This window comes from Lissotriton vulgaris, chromosome 10, assembly GCF_964263255.1.
Source record: "Lissotriton vulgaris chromosome 10, aLisVul1.2, whole genome shotgun sequence".
Classification (NCBI taxonomy): Eukaryota; Metazoa; Chordata; class Amphibia; order Caudata; family Salamandridae; genus Lissotriton; species Lissotriton vulgaris.
Genome location: NC_141698.1, coordinates 1,136,793,170 through 1,136,805,960, shown reverse-complemented (window position 1 = coordinate 1,136,805,960; position 12,791 = coordinate 1,136,793,170). Strand labels below are relative to the sequence as shown.

At 49.7% G+C, this 12,791-nt stretch overlaps 1 protein-coding gene across 1 annotated transcript in view; it reads right to left on the bottom strand.

Annotated features, from left to right (window-relative positions):
• TMLHE (trimethyllysine hydroxylase, epsilon) overlaps window positions 1-11,999 on the bottom strand; it is a 163,379-nt gene extending 151,380 nt beyond the window's left edge. The window contains exon 1 of the mRNA XM_086942224.1: window positions 11,883-11,999. The gene's annotated coding sequence lies outside the window, so the exon portion shown is untranslated. The remainder of the gene's footprint in view (window positions 1-11,882) is intronic.
• Window positions 12,000-12,791: the final 792 nt, after the last annotated feature.

Genomic DNA, 12,791 nt, shown 5'->3' with positions numbered 1-12,791 from the left:
ATCCTGATTCTTTTACCAGCGCTTTTTCGCCTCCCCTTGTGACTCATAATGCTGATCCAGATAAGGTGGCAAAAGACCTAGATGAAGCAGTCACCATGGCATTAGATCACACAGCCCCAAAACAGGTAACTAAATGCCCTAACACAAGATCCCCCTGGTTCACACCAGACTTAAAACTAGTGAAACAGACCACTAGGTCCACCGAGCGTAAATGGCGTAAAACAAAGAATGCTATGGATAAACAACAATATAAGATTGCACACAAGGACTATATGAGCCAGATAGCCGTAGCGAAGAAAATCTATCTAGGAACTAGAATTGAACAAGCGGAAAACTCGCATAAAGAGCTATACTCCATAGTAAAAATCCCTCTTCTTGCCAGCCACCTACCACTGAGTCCCAAGAGTGGGCCGACAAGCTTTCCACCTACTTTAAGGACAAAATAGATGATATTCATAAGGCCTTTCCCAATGGGACTGAACAACCTAATGTAAAGGACAAGGACACAAGTTCATTTAATACGTCTACTTCTGAACAATCATCCTTGTTTAAAACCTTGTTAGAATTTCATACTCTCACTGAGGAAGAAGTTAGCGACAAATTAAAGAAAGCAAAATCCGGTTCCCCAAGCGATCCTGCATCTGCCCAGACTTTAGTAAAAATAGCCCCTGCCATGATAACTGAAATAACGGCAATTTTTAATCTATCACTAGCCCAAGCCACCTTTCCTGCATCTTGGAAAGAAGCAACGGTTAGACCCATTTAAAAAAAAGAATAATGCTGACCCGAAGCAACCAATAAACTATCGTCCTATCTCCCTCTTACCACTGTTTGGCAAAACAATGGGGTCACTAATCAATATCCAATTAACCAAACATTTGGAGGACAATATGCTATTGGACACCTCCCAATCGGGCTTTAGAGCCTGCCACAGCACCGAGACCGCCCTTCTGGAGGTAGTTGATAACATCCGGCTGGCCATGGATGCAAAGCAATCTGCCATCCTGATCTTATTGGACCTGTCGGCGTCCTTCGACACCATCTTACACAGCGTTCTGTTAAGGGGGCTGGCTGAGATTGGTGTCGGGGGTCCCGCACACAGGTGGATCCAGAGCTACCTAACAGGGAGACGGTCAAAGGTCAAAATTGGTTCATTCTCTTTACCTTATGTGGAAAACGATAAAGGTGTCCCTCAGGGTTCAATTTTGAGTCCAACTTTATTTAACGTATAGTTATCACCACTGGCCAAGGTAATCAAAGCCTATGGCTTTGATACGGTATCCTACACTGACGATACCCAGATTTTGATAACCTTAGGCCCCAACCCTTTAGAAGCTAAAGTTAGATTCCAATAATGCATGATTTCCGTTCGTAAGTGGATGACAAACAATTATTTAATGTTAAACGCCGGAAAAACGGAAATCATGCTGTTTGGTATGGCCAACAAAGTTTGGACGGATGAATGGTGGCCTCCGTCGCTAGGCCCATGTCCAGCCCTGAAAAATTCAGTTAGGAACCTTGGAGTCACCATCGATGACAAACTGTCCATGTCCCCACATATAAATAAAGTTGTTCACACCAGCATTGGGCTAATGAGAAGCCTCAGAAAAATATTCAAGGGGATTCCACTCACTTCCCGGAAACCCCTTATTCAGGGCCATATAATCAGTCGACTTGACTATGGCAATGCGCTACTTGCTGATGTGAACGAAAGCTCCTTAACCAAGCTTCAGACCCTCCAAAATTCAGCAGCAAGGTTGACCCTCGAGCTTCCACCTTGGCTCCCAATAAGAAAATGTATCAAATTTAAAATATGTTGCCTGGTGCATAAATCTATAAATGGACATGGTCCCAAATACCTGCAGAGAAAACTCCAGGGTTATTGTCCAGGGACAACCCTCCGTTCATCTAACAAACACCTTTTAAGATCCCAAAGGTTAGGACGGTCAGTAATGGGGACAGAAGCTTTTCCAAAATAGGTCCCACCACTTGGAACACTCTACCATTGTCCATCAGAACTGACCTTAATCATAAAACGTTCCATAAAAATCTCAAAACTTGGCTCTTTAACTGATATAAAATCTCCTGTCTATGTTTAGTCCAGCCTTCCGCAAGCGCTTTGAGACCGAACGGTGATTCATGCGCTATATAAAAATAAATACATAACATAACACTGATGGGGAGGGGGGGTAGAGGAAGAGACCAGAAGGAGAGGTGATACAGAGGGCCCGAGGAACAGAGCTGGAGACAACAGCTAAAGGGCAAAACAAAATGTTGGAAGGCAAGAGGGGGCAGGAAGTGATCCAGGGGCTGCCAAAAGAGTCCATGGACACCGGAAGTCTCAGAGGAGTAATCCTCCAAGAAGGATGATGACGTCAGAAGGAAATGGCTGGAGACAAAACATTTGAAAGTGGGGTCCCATGGATGAGATGGTGCACGCACGGGAGCGCGCGGTGCAAAGCATGTGCTCAACTGTTGACTCTAGGGAGGGGGGAGTCAGAGGTGTGACTCCCGGGCCCCGGCCTCTTCTCTCTCTCCCTCTCCATCAGGACCCGTTCAGAGAGGGGTCCAAGATCAGAAGAGCGGGCGCTGCTGCTGCTAAAGATGGACAAGTCCAGGGCAGGTCAGCAGCATGTGTGATCTGAGGCACCCCCTGGGGAGGCCTGGTTTGGAAGGAGCGGGTCTCCTCATGAGGCTTTCAGAGACGAGGACGCTTCATTGGTATAACTATGACCCCCCCCCCCCCCCCCATGGGCGTCCGCAGAAATGTTTGGGGGGGGGGGCAACATTTTAACTTCAGTGCATGAGGATCTAATTTCCGTTAGATTTTTTAACTGTTTAAGCTCGTATTTATTTTGTTACTACAATATTAAACATTACTTCTGAACCGAGTTTCCCAGCTTAATGCAGTTTTGCACAACTGCGATGCAATATGTGAGAACATGAGGCTGGGAAGCTCGGTTCAGAAGTAAGGATTAATATTTACAAATAAAAAATAAACACGAGCTAAACAGTTTAGGCTTAAAGAAGCAAACAGATCTAATAGTAGATTTGTTCTTGCTCAGATGTGGGTGGTATAATCTACTGCCTCCAAGCACTCGCCTTCAAGGCACGTTAAAGGCAGACGGCCCATTGTCATTCTTTGTGTTATGATCGGCAGCAGAGAGAAAGAAAAGGGGGGGCCAATCGGCCCCCACGCACGCATGGCAGGGCCCGGCCCCTCCCATATCCCGTCCCCTTCGTGGTGGCTTGCCCCCGCCCCCTCGCCCCGGAAGTAGTTGTGCACTTCCGGGCCGAGGGGGCGGGGCCGCGACCGCGAAGGGGTTAAGAGCCTGGGGAGCGCGGGTAGCGGCCTCTTTGTGCCCGCGCTCCCCAGGCTCGCTGGGTATGTGATCTGTGTGTACTTTACAAAGTGGTGATTTGGTTTCAAAGCACCCAGGGCAATTTTAATTTTGCTTTTATCATATAAGGACTTGATTTATTTACAGGTTAAAGGTGTATATGAGCTGATTGTGTGCCTTACAAAGGCGGTTGGTATAGCCTCAAGGCACCTTGTAATTTTAATTTGTTCTACTGGTATAAGGGCTCAACTTATTTAAGGCTACCACAATTGGAAATCTAACGTATTTTCTATTTTCAGGACTACAAGACTAGGATTGTTTGGTCCGCGTATTCCAGCTCGGGCACCTTCAACTGGGTCAGGTACGGAGCACTGTGTGCTCATAAATATGTCTCAAAGAAGGGGGCACGGGAATCCGAACGTGGGTTTAATGTTTCAAAAAATGATGCGCAGAATGTCTGCAATGGATAAGCGTTTAGGGAAGGTTGACAAACTGGGTAAGACCGTGGCGGAATTGGGAGCGAAGGTAGATGCTCAGGCCGGCCCATCTGGAAGACCTAAGCGGACAATAGTGCCGCCCAAACCAAGGGGCGTATTCGAGACACCCAAGCGGGCAAGAACTAAGAGGGCGGGGGGTCGCCCACAGAGTCCAATTCCCAATGTACCGCCAGCGGCACCTATCCCTCCACCTCAGGCACCAGTACCCCAGCTGCCAGTGGCTGTGCCAATAGCGCCGGCCATTCCTGTGGCGGCACCAGTAGCGCCAGTGGCGCCACCGCCCACTCCGGTTCCCTTGGGGGACCCGGTACCGAGTGTGGTCCCTCCTGTTCTGCCCGCGTCGGGTCCAATGCCAGCAGAACTGGCAGCCCAGGTAGCAGCGGTCCTGCCCTGGTTGGGTGGGGGAGCGCTGCCGGCCAACATGAACCTCACAGCAGAACAACAAACATTGGTTGCTCAGATATTGTTGGCTAGTGGTCGGGGCAGCACGCCACCTGCACCAGTTTCTCCCCAAACAGGTCCAACGAACAATGGGGGTGCAGCCAAGACTGTGGAAGCGACGTCAATCAACGACAATGGTAAGGAGGTTGCCCTACCACTGTTGGGCGAGGGCGCAATGCCCTCTAGGGGGGAGAGCTTAGCGCAACATGTGTCGCAAAGTGTGAAAGAGTTGATTTGGGCTGACAAATATGTGAATATTTTTTCATTACTGATTGACAACAGGGAATGGGAATATGTAAAATCACAGAAAGATATGATGTTGCCTAGTGAATGGAGAGCAAAATTGTACAAATTTAGGGTGGAAGAAACCATCATCAATTGGGTAAGGGCCTTTGCTGTGTACAGTGCAGTAATTGGTGAACGTTTTCCAGGAATGCAATCAGTGATGAGCTGCTACCAGAGTAGGATCACAATGTACCATGAGAATCATGTGGGGGATGTTTGGAAAGAATACGATATAGCCTTCAGAAAGTCTAGGGAGCACAATAAGTCTTTGGCATGGGACAAGGTGGATTCTATTTCTTGGCATTCACAATTTGAGAAGGGTCAGGGTGCAAGCACTAGCACTGCCTGGAACAAAAGTTATTCTCCCAGGCCACAACAGCCGTTCCAGCAGCCCTTTCGACCAGCGCAGGGGGGGGAGACAAGCCAAAAAACCAGAGGCAATGGGGGTGCGAAGGGGGTATGCTGGGACTTCAACAAGCGAACATGCAACAGGGCACCGGGCACTTGTAAATTCAGGCATGCGTGCAGCCTATGCGGCCACCCTTCCCACCCAGAGTCGACATGCCGGAATAAGGGCAATGGGTCTGGTAATAGGGGAAGGAAGAAACCAGAATAACAAGATCCATCCCATTATAGCACACTCGCCTATTCTTTTGTCAGCTATGATCCCCTGGCTTAATAGGTACCCTAACAAAACTTCTGCGAGATTGTTGCAAGAGGGTTTCACCCATGGTTTCCGAATTCCAGCTGGGGGGTATGTCGGGACACCACATTGCAAAAACCAGCTGTCAGTTCTTTCCAATCCCACGCTGGTGGCAAGCAAGATAGAAAAAGAGTTGCGTTTGGGTAGGGTAGCGGGACCTTTTCATGTCATTCCAACTCAGAATTTTGTATGCTCTCCTTTGGGGGTGGTACCAAAGAAGGAGAAGGGAGAGTATAGGCTCATTCACAACTTGTCTGCACCTAAGGGCCTATCCTTGAATGATGCTATTGATGAATCAATTTGCAGCGTAAAATATGCGTCCTTTGACCAGGCGGCAGACATGCTGAGGGGCCTGGGTGCGGGGGCATTAATGGCCAAATCAGATATTGAGTCAGCCTTTAGATTGCTCCCAGTTCATCTGGAGGACCAGCGCCTCTTAGGTTTCTCCTTTGAAGGGAAGTACTACATGGATAAGTGTATGCCCATGGGCTGTTCCATTTCATGTGCATATTTCGAACAGTTCAGCTCCTTCCTGGAATGGGCCCTAAGGCAATCTACGGGCCACCAGTGGGTCATGCATTATCTAGATGATTTTCTTTTCTTGGGTCCCGCGGGCTCACGGGAGTGTGCGTCAGCATTGCAGGAATTTTGCGTGCTCATGCACTCTTTCGGGGTGCCCCTGGCGCAGGGAAAAACGGTTGGGCCAGTAACATGCTTGGAATTCTTAGGAATTGAACTGGATTCAGTGGAGGGCTGCTTTAGATTACCAATGGAGAAGATACAAAGATTCAAGAATACCCTAGGACTATGCATACAGGCTAAGAAGGTTACTCTACAAATGTTGCAACAGACAGTGGGTCAGTTAAACTTTGCATTGAGAGTAATACCCATGGCGCGCCCTTTTTCTCGCTCTATTGCACAGGCCATGAAGGGTCTTCAGGAGAAACACCACCGGACACGGCTATCTGCAGAGGTTCGCCAGGATATGCGAATATGGATTGCATTCCTGGAGGACTTCAATGGCAGAGTGCTGTGGGGTGCACCCACGTTGTCCTCAGAGGACTTGGGTTTATGGACTGATGCCGCAGGAAGTGCAGGTTTTGGTGCAATCCTTGGTAAGAAATGGGTGGCACAGAAGTGGCCCGCCTGGTGGGAGGAGAGCGGGCTGACGATGAACATTGGTTTCCTCGAGCTCTTCCCAATCTGGGTGGCACTGAAAGTGTGGCCTCAGGATTTGGCCAACCGATCAGTAATCTTCTGGTCAGATAATATGACAGTGGTGGAATGCATCAACCAACAAGCTGCAAGGTGTCCATTCATACTGCGTCTGATGAAAGAGATTGTGCTGTGTTGCATGAGATTAAACATACTTTTCAGGGCGAAACATGTCCCAGGGGTGTTGAATAATGCAGCTGATGCCCTTTCTCGCTTTAAGATGCAGGTGTTCAGGGATCACTTGCCGGAGGCAGAGTCAACCCCGGCTCATTTCCCGTCGACTCTCTGGCAGATTGGTGCCCCCAACTACATGACCTCGTGGCAGCCAGCCTAGCACCCAAGACAAGGAAGGCTTATGAAGGGGCGTTCAGGTCTTACTGTCATTTTCTGGGCCAGGGCTGGGAGAGCAGGTGGTTTTTGGAGGCTAGCTTTAATAATTACATGAGCACACTACACAGGGAAGGGCGCACGGCAGCAACAGCCAGCAGACACAAGGCGGCAATCTCCTTCTTTGCACGTGCTAAGGGGGTGAGGGATCCCACGAACGGTTTCTTAGCACAGAAGGCATTAAAGGGATGGCGGCGCATGCAGGCACCTTCCACGGATGCTAGGAAACCGATAGGTTTTGAGCGCTTGTCGGCAGTGCTCCTCGCTCTGCCGGACACATGTAGCTCCGCGGCCGAGGTATGTCTCTTTAAAGCGGCATTTTCCTTAGCCTTTTATGGGGCATTCAGGATAAGCGAACTGGTGGCGGCCAACAAATGCGATAGGGTAGGCGGCCTTCAGCTACATGATATCAGCATAAGGGGTGACACAATGTGGATTACCATCCGGAAATCAAAGACTGATCAGGAAGCTAGGGGCCAAACCTTGGCGTTACACCGGGCACAGAGCAATCTCTGCTGCCCGGTGGCACTAGTGGAGGAGCTCTTGAGACAGCGGGCGCAGGAATGTAGGGGGCCACTGCTGCTGCATGGGGACGGAACACCTTTGACTAAGTTTCAGTTCCAGAGGGTGCTAGCCATGAGTATGGCCAGGGCTGGTTATAACCACAAAGAGTTTGGGACGCACTCCTTTCGGATAGGGGCAGCCACAGAAGCAACTGCCAGGGGGTTGAACTCAACCAGTGTGCAAAGGATAGGGAGATGGTCCTCTAATGCCTACAAACGGTACGTGCGGTTGCACATGTTGTGAGAACTGTTGCCATTTTGAGTTTTTTGACACTTGTCTTTTTTGTCTGGTTATTTACAGTTTCACGGGCCTGCGACGCAGGACGGAAACTTCCTATGGATCATCTCATCAACTCAGCAACATCAAGGAATTGCCCAGAGGACAAAAAGAAGACAAGGGTAGTTTGGGTAGTAGGACATTCATTTGTGAAGCGCGCTAACACAATTTTTCTTGCAGGTTTGGGTAGACGGAGGGCGGAGAGTGGGGGGTGCACGGTCTCCTTCCACGGCAGGGGGGGGCTTCGCCTTAGTCAGTTCAGGGATTATATGTCGGATTTACTAAGACGACATACTGCACCTCCTTCGGCGGTGATCCTTCATCTAGGGGGGAATGACCTGGCAGGGCTGGGTAGAAGGGTCCTCCTGGAAGAGATTATAGCAGCAGCAGGGTGGCTGGCAAAGCGGTTACCGGGGTCTGTGATTGTATGGTCACAATTGATACCAAGGATGCAATGGAGAGGGGGGGACTCTGTTAGCGCCCTGAATCACTCAGTAAAGAGGATTAACAACAAGCTGGACAGGTTATTTAGAACCCCGGTTTTACAGACCATACCTCATGGATGCATCTGGGGGGAGCACTTCTACCTGCGGGACGGGTACATTTAACTGAGGCAGGGAATGCTCTTTTTATAAGGAATATCTTGGCATGGGTTGAGGTCTTTGGAGGTAGGTTATGACCTTTCTATAGGTAGGTGCGGGGGGGGCCAGATAGTCGGTCAACTATGCTGGCCTGTGGCGGTAAGGTCATAATCGGTGAGCAGCATTTTAAGGTCCTTAGGGGGGGGCGGGCCCATTCACGAAAGGGCCGCCCGTCGGGAGGGATTGGTCTCTCCCAGAACTTCAGGGGCAGGATATGATATCCATTACTTAGAAGGGTGCGGGGGAGGGAGTCCACGCTTTCCTCAGGCTAGTAGCCACCCCTCACAGACACTATGACGTCATCAAGGTGCGCGAGTGTAAGGGCCCTCCTGTTATGGTTTAATGGAGTTCAGAGCGCACGTGGGTGAAACGTGCCCTGGGTTGCGCATGCGCCATCTCGAACGTGAGAGCGTAGCTGTAAAGGATCTGACACCGGTTAGCGACCTTGCCGTCCGACTTAATTATTAGAATGCATTTAATTTTCAGGATGTTTAGATTAAGTTAGGAAACACGCTGTACTAGATGTTTGTTAAGGTTAGCCCATCACACAATGTCAAAATGGATGTTAAATCTAATGTTCTGAAATGTGCATTTAATAATTGTCAAAAATGTTTATTTATTAAAAATTTTCATTTTATTTCATATTTTAATAAATACGGCCAGGGGGGCCCTGTCCCCCTGACTTCCAAAGACCCACGTCTTGACTTGTTGAATTAAGTAATGCCTTTTGTAAAGTAAGGAGGGGGGTGGCCGGTAGTCCCAGACCATGAGAAAAGGGGGGGCCAATCGGCCCCCACGCACGCATGGCAGGGCCCGGCCCCTCCCATATCCCGTCCCCTTCGTGGTGGCTTGCCCCCGCCCCCTCGCCCCGGAAGTAGTTGTGCACTTCCGGGCCGAGGGGGCGGGGCCGCGACCGCGAAGGGGTTAAGAGCCTGGGGAGCGCGGGTAGCGGCCTCTTTGTGCCCGCGCTCCCCAGGCTCGCTCCTCGCCCCACCGTGGGGCTGTTTAATTTTCCCCACCCTCCATCCCCTTGGTTAACGGAATCTGGGTAAAGACAATGGTAGGTATACTGTCTAGCGATGTCCAGGATCATAGGAAAGGAATGCTTGCTGCCTTAGGCCTTTTTTCCACGTTTACAGGTGAAATGTGCAGATGTATATGCTTTGTGCTTTGCTGTGGTTTTATAACTAATTCTTTCCTTAGGCTTTTTTCCCGTTTACAGGAAAAAGTACATATGTAGATGTGTTGTGCTTTGCTGTGGTTTTAACTAATTTTCTCCTTAGGCCTTTTTTCCCTCTTAGATAGCAATGTCGTATTTATTATGTGGGTTTGGCGGTAAGGTCATAATCGGTGAGCAGCATTTTAAGGTCCTTAGGGGGGGGCGGGCCCATTCACGAAAGGGCCGCCCGTCGGGAGGGATTGGTCTCTCCCAGAACTTCAGGGGCAGGATATGATATCCATTACTTAGAAGGGTGCGGGGGAGGGAGTCCACGCTTTCCTCAGGCTAGTAGCCACCCCTCACAGACACTATGACGTCATCAAGGTGCGCGAGTGTAAGGGCCCTCCTGTTATGGTTTAATGGAGTTCAGAGCGCACGTGGGTGAAACGTGCCCTGGGTTGCGCATGCGCCATCTCGAACGTGAGAGCGTAGCTGTAAAGGATCTGACACCGGTTAGCGACCTTGCCGTCCGACTTAATTATTAGAATGCATTTAATTTTCAGGATGTTTAGATTAAGTTAGGAAACACGCTGTACTAGATGTTTGTTAAGGTTAGCCCATCACACAATGTCAAAATGGATGTTAAATCTAATGTTCTGAAATGTGCATTTAATAATTGTCAAAAATGTTTATTTATTAAAAATTTTCATTTTATTTCATATTTTAATAAATACGGCCAGGGGGGCCCTGTCCCCCTGACTTCCAAAGACCCACGTCTTGACTTGTTGAATTAAGTAATGCCTTTTGTAAAGTAAGGAGGGGGGTGGCCGGTAGTCCCAGACCATGTGACCATGGGCCTGTCCACCGTCTGTCTAGGTCAGGGAGGGGCTGCTGCATCCTCTGGAGTTCAGAGAGACGTGCGAGAGGCCCCAATGAGAGAACCTGAAAACTCCTGGGGCTTCTCGCAGGGGAACGGCCCAGCCTGCTGTAGTTGAGGAAATTAGGGATACAATGAAAAGGAATGTTGATGGCCTGCCTGCTCAGAACACATGGGGTCTGCTACAGCAAGGTGCGCTGCCTGAGCGATATCATAATGTCACTGGGCCAGCACCGGACAGACAGGCGATCGTGGGGTGGGGGATTGGGGTGGGCGATTTGGGGGGGTGATATGGGGGAGGGGGGGCACGGCCACCCCATTGCCCCCCCCTGCGGACACCCATGCTTTCACTGTGACCTTCCCCTTGGGCAGCACTGCCAGCCCCAGGTCCACTGCTGTTTCAGCCCAAAGGGTTACTTTGAATTCTGGGACTTGTAGTTTTGCTGATTCAGTTCTAAAACGGGACTACGAGCCCTGGGACTGAAAGGGAAGACGCTGGGCCGGGGCAGGGACAAGGGAACCGGGGCATCGATTTGTATTTATTTTTATTTATTTAGTGCATTTTTATAACGTGCGGACATTACCCGAAGGCGTCGGAGCGCTGCACAGTGGAACCAGTGACGTCACAAGAGAACATTACAAAGATGTCGTTTCATTACAGATGCGTGTGCGCTACAAGTGGATACAAACAAACCCTGGGGCGTGTGAGCGCTCAGGGTGCGACTAACACGGAATGCAGGGGGGGGGTACAAGGTACCCTTGGGGGTGAGTGCATACAAAGTATCCGAGGGGGGGGACAAAGTAACCTGGGATGGGGGGCACAAGGTACGCTTGAGGGTGAGTGCATACAAAGTATCGGGGGGGAACAAAGTAACCTGGGATGGGGGGCACAAGGTACGCTTGAGGGTGAGTGCATACAAAGTATCAGGGTGTGGGGGAGGGGGTGCATACATAGTATCCGAGGGGGGATAAAGTAACCTGGGATGGGGGGCACAAGGTACGCTTGAGGGTGAGTGCATACAAACTATCAGGGGGGGTGCATACAAAGTATCCGAGGGGGGATAAAGTAACCTGGGATGGGGGGCACAAGGTACGCTTGAGGGTGAGTGCATACAAACTATCAGGGGGGGTGCATACAAAGTATCCGAGGGGGGATAAAGTAACCTGGGATGGGTGCATACAAAGTATGGGGGGGGGGGTGAGTGTATACACAGTATCAGGGGGGTTAGGGGGGGTGCATACAAAGTATCCGAGGGGGGATAATGTAACCTGGGATGGGGGGCACAAGGTACGCTTGAGGGTGAGTGCATACAAACTATCAGGGGGGGATAAAGTAACCTGGGATGGGTGCATACAAAGTATGGGGGGGGGTGAGTGCATACAAAGTATCGGGGGGAGTGCATACAAAGTGTTCCTGGGACAAGAAAGAAGCAGTGCTGCCCACCAGTGAAGGGGGGGGGGCTGCCTCCATCCCCCCCAATGCAAACCCCGCTCACCTCGCGCTGCTGCAACCGGAAGTCCCGGGCCCGCGGCTACACTGTCCCCTCTGTGCAGAGTTGGCAGCAGCTCCCCTTCAGGGCGGCCATCTTGGATCGGGGAGCAGTGGGGCCAATGACGCACACAACATGCTTCAGCCCCACGGCGCGGCCAGATACTCAGTACCCCGGAGGCACCGATATTTCGCCTGAGGGGGCACCATCTTACAGCCAGTACCCCTGGGGCGCCTTCATTACCACTATAAAGCGAGGCTGATGTGGACGCTAGTTTTACTGATACTCACTTAAATCGTGGTACCCTGGGATGTGGTGGAGGCGCGCCTCCTGTGCGTGCCACGCACGGGTCACGCCGCTTGAGCGTTTATTTTATTATTTTATTTTTATTTTATTTATGCAATTTTATATAGCGCGGACTTTACCCGAAGGTGTCAGAGCGCTTCACAGAAGGACCAATAATGATATACAGGAACAAAATACGAATGCAAACAATAAGTTACTTGGATCAAAAATGACATTAGTGAGCAACCAAAATACATGAGGTAGCAATCGGGTAAAGGGTAAACAAATTTATTGTGTATGGTTAATCAAAACCTTTACAATATTACAAGAATTAAAAATTAGTTCAGACTGTTTTTGACTAAGATTGAAATAGAAAGTACGTTACATTCTATAGTGTCCTCAAACTTTTAAAAGAAAAACAAAAGAGAAAAATGAAAAAGAAAAATAGAAAAATAAGAAGTAAATATTGCTTAGTCTGTATTCTTGGCCATTAATTTTAGTTCATGCCTTCTATTTTGTGCCGTTGGTCACAATTTGTTCGGTTTTCTGTATAAGAAGGGTCACCTTCTGTAAGAATCTGGTGGCCCTGCAAGCTGTCTGGAACTGATCACTGTTCAGTGCTAGCATGAC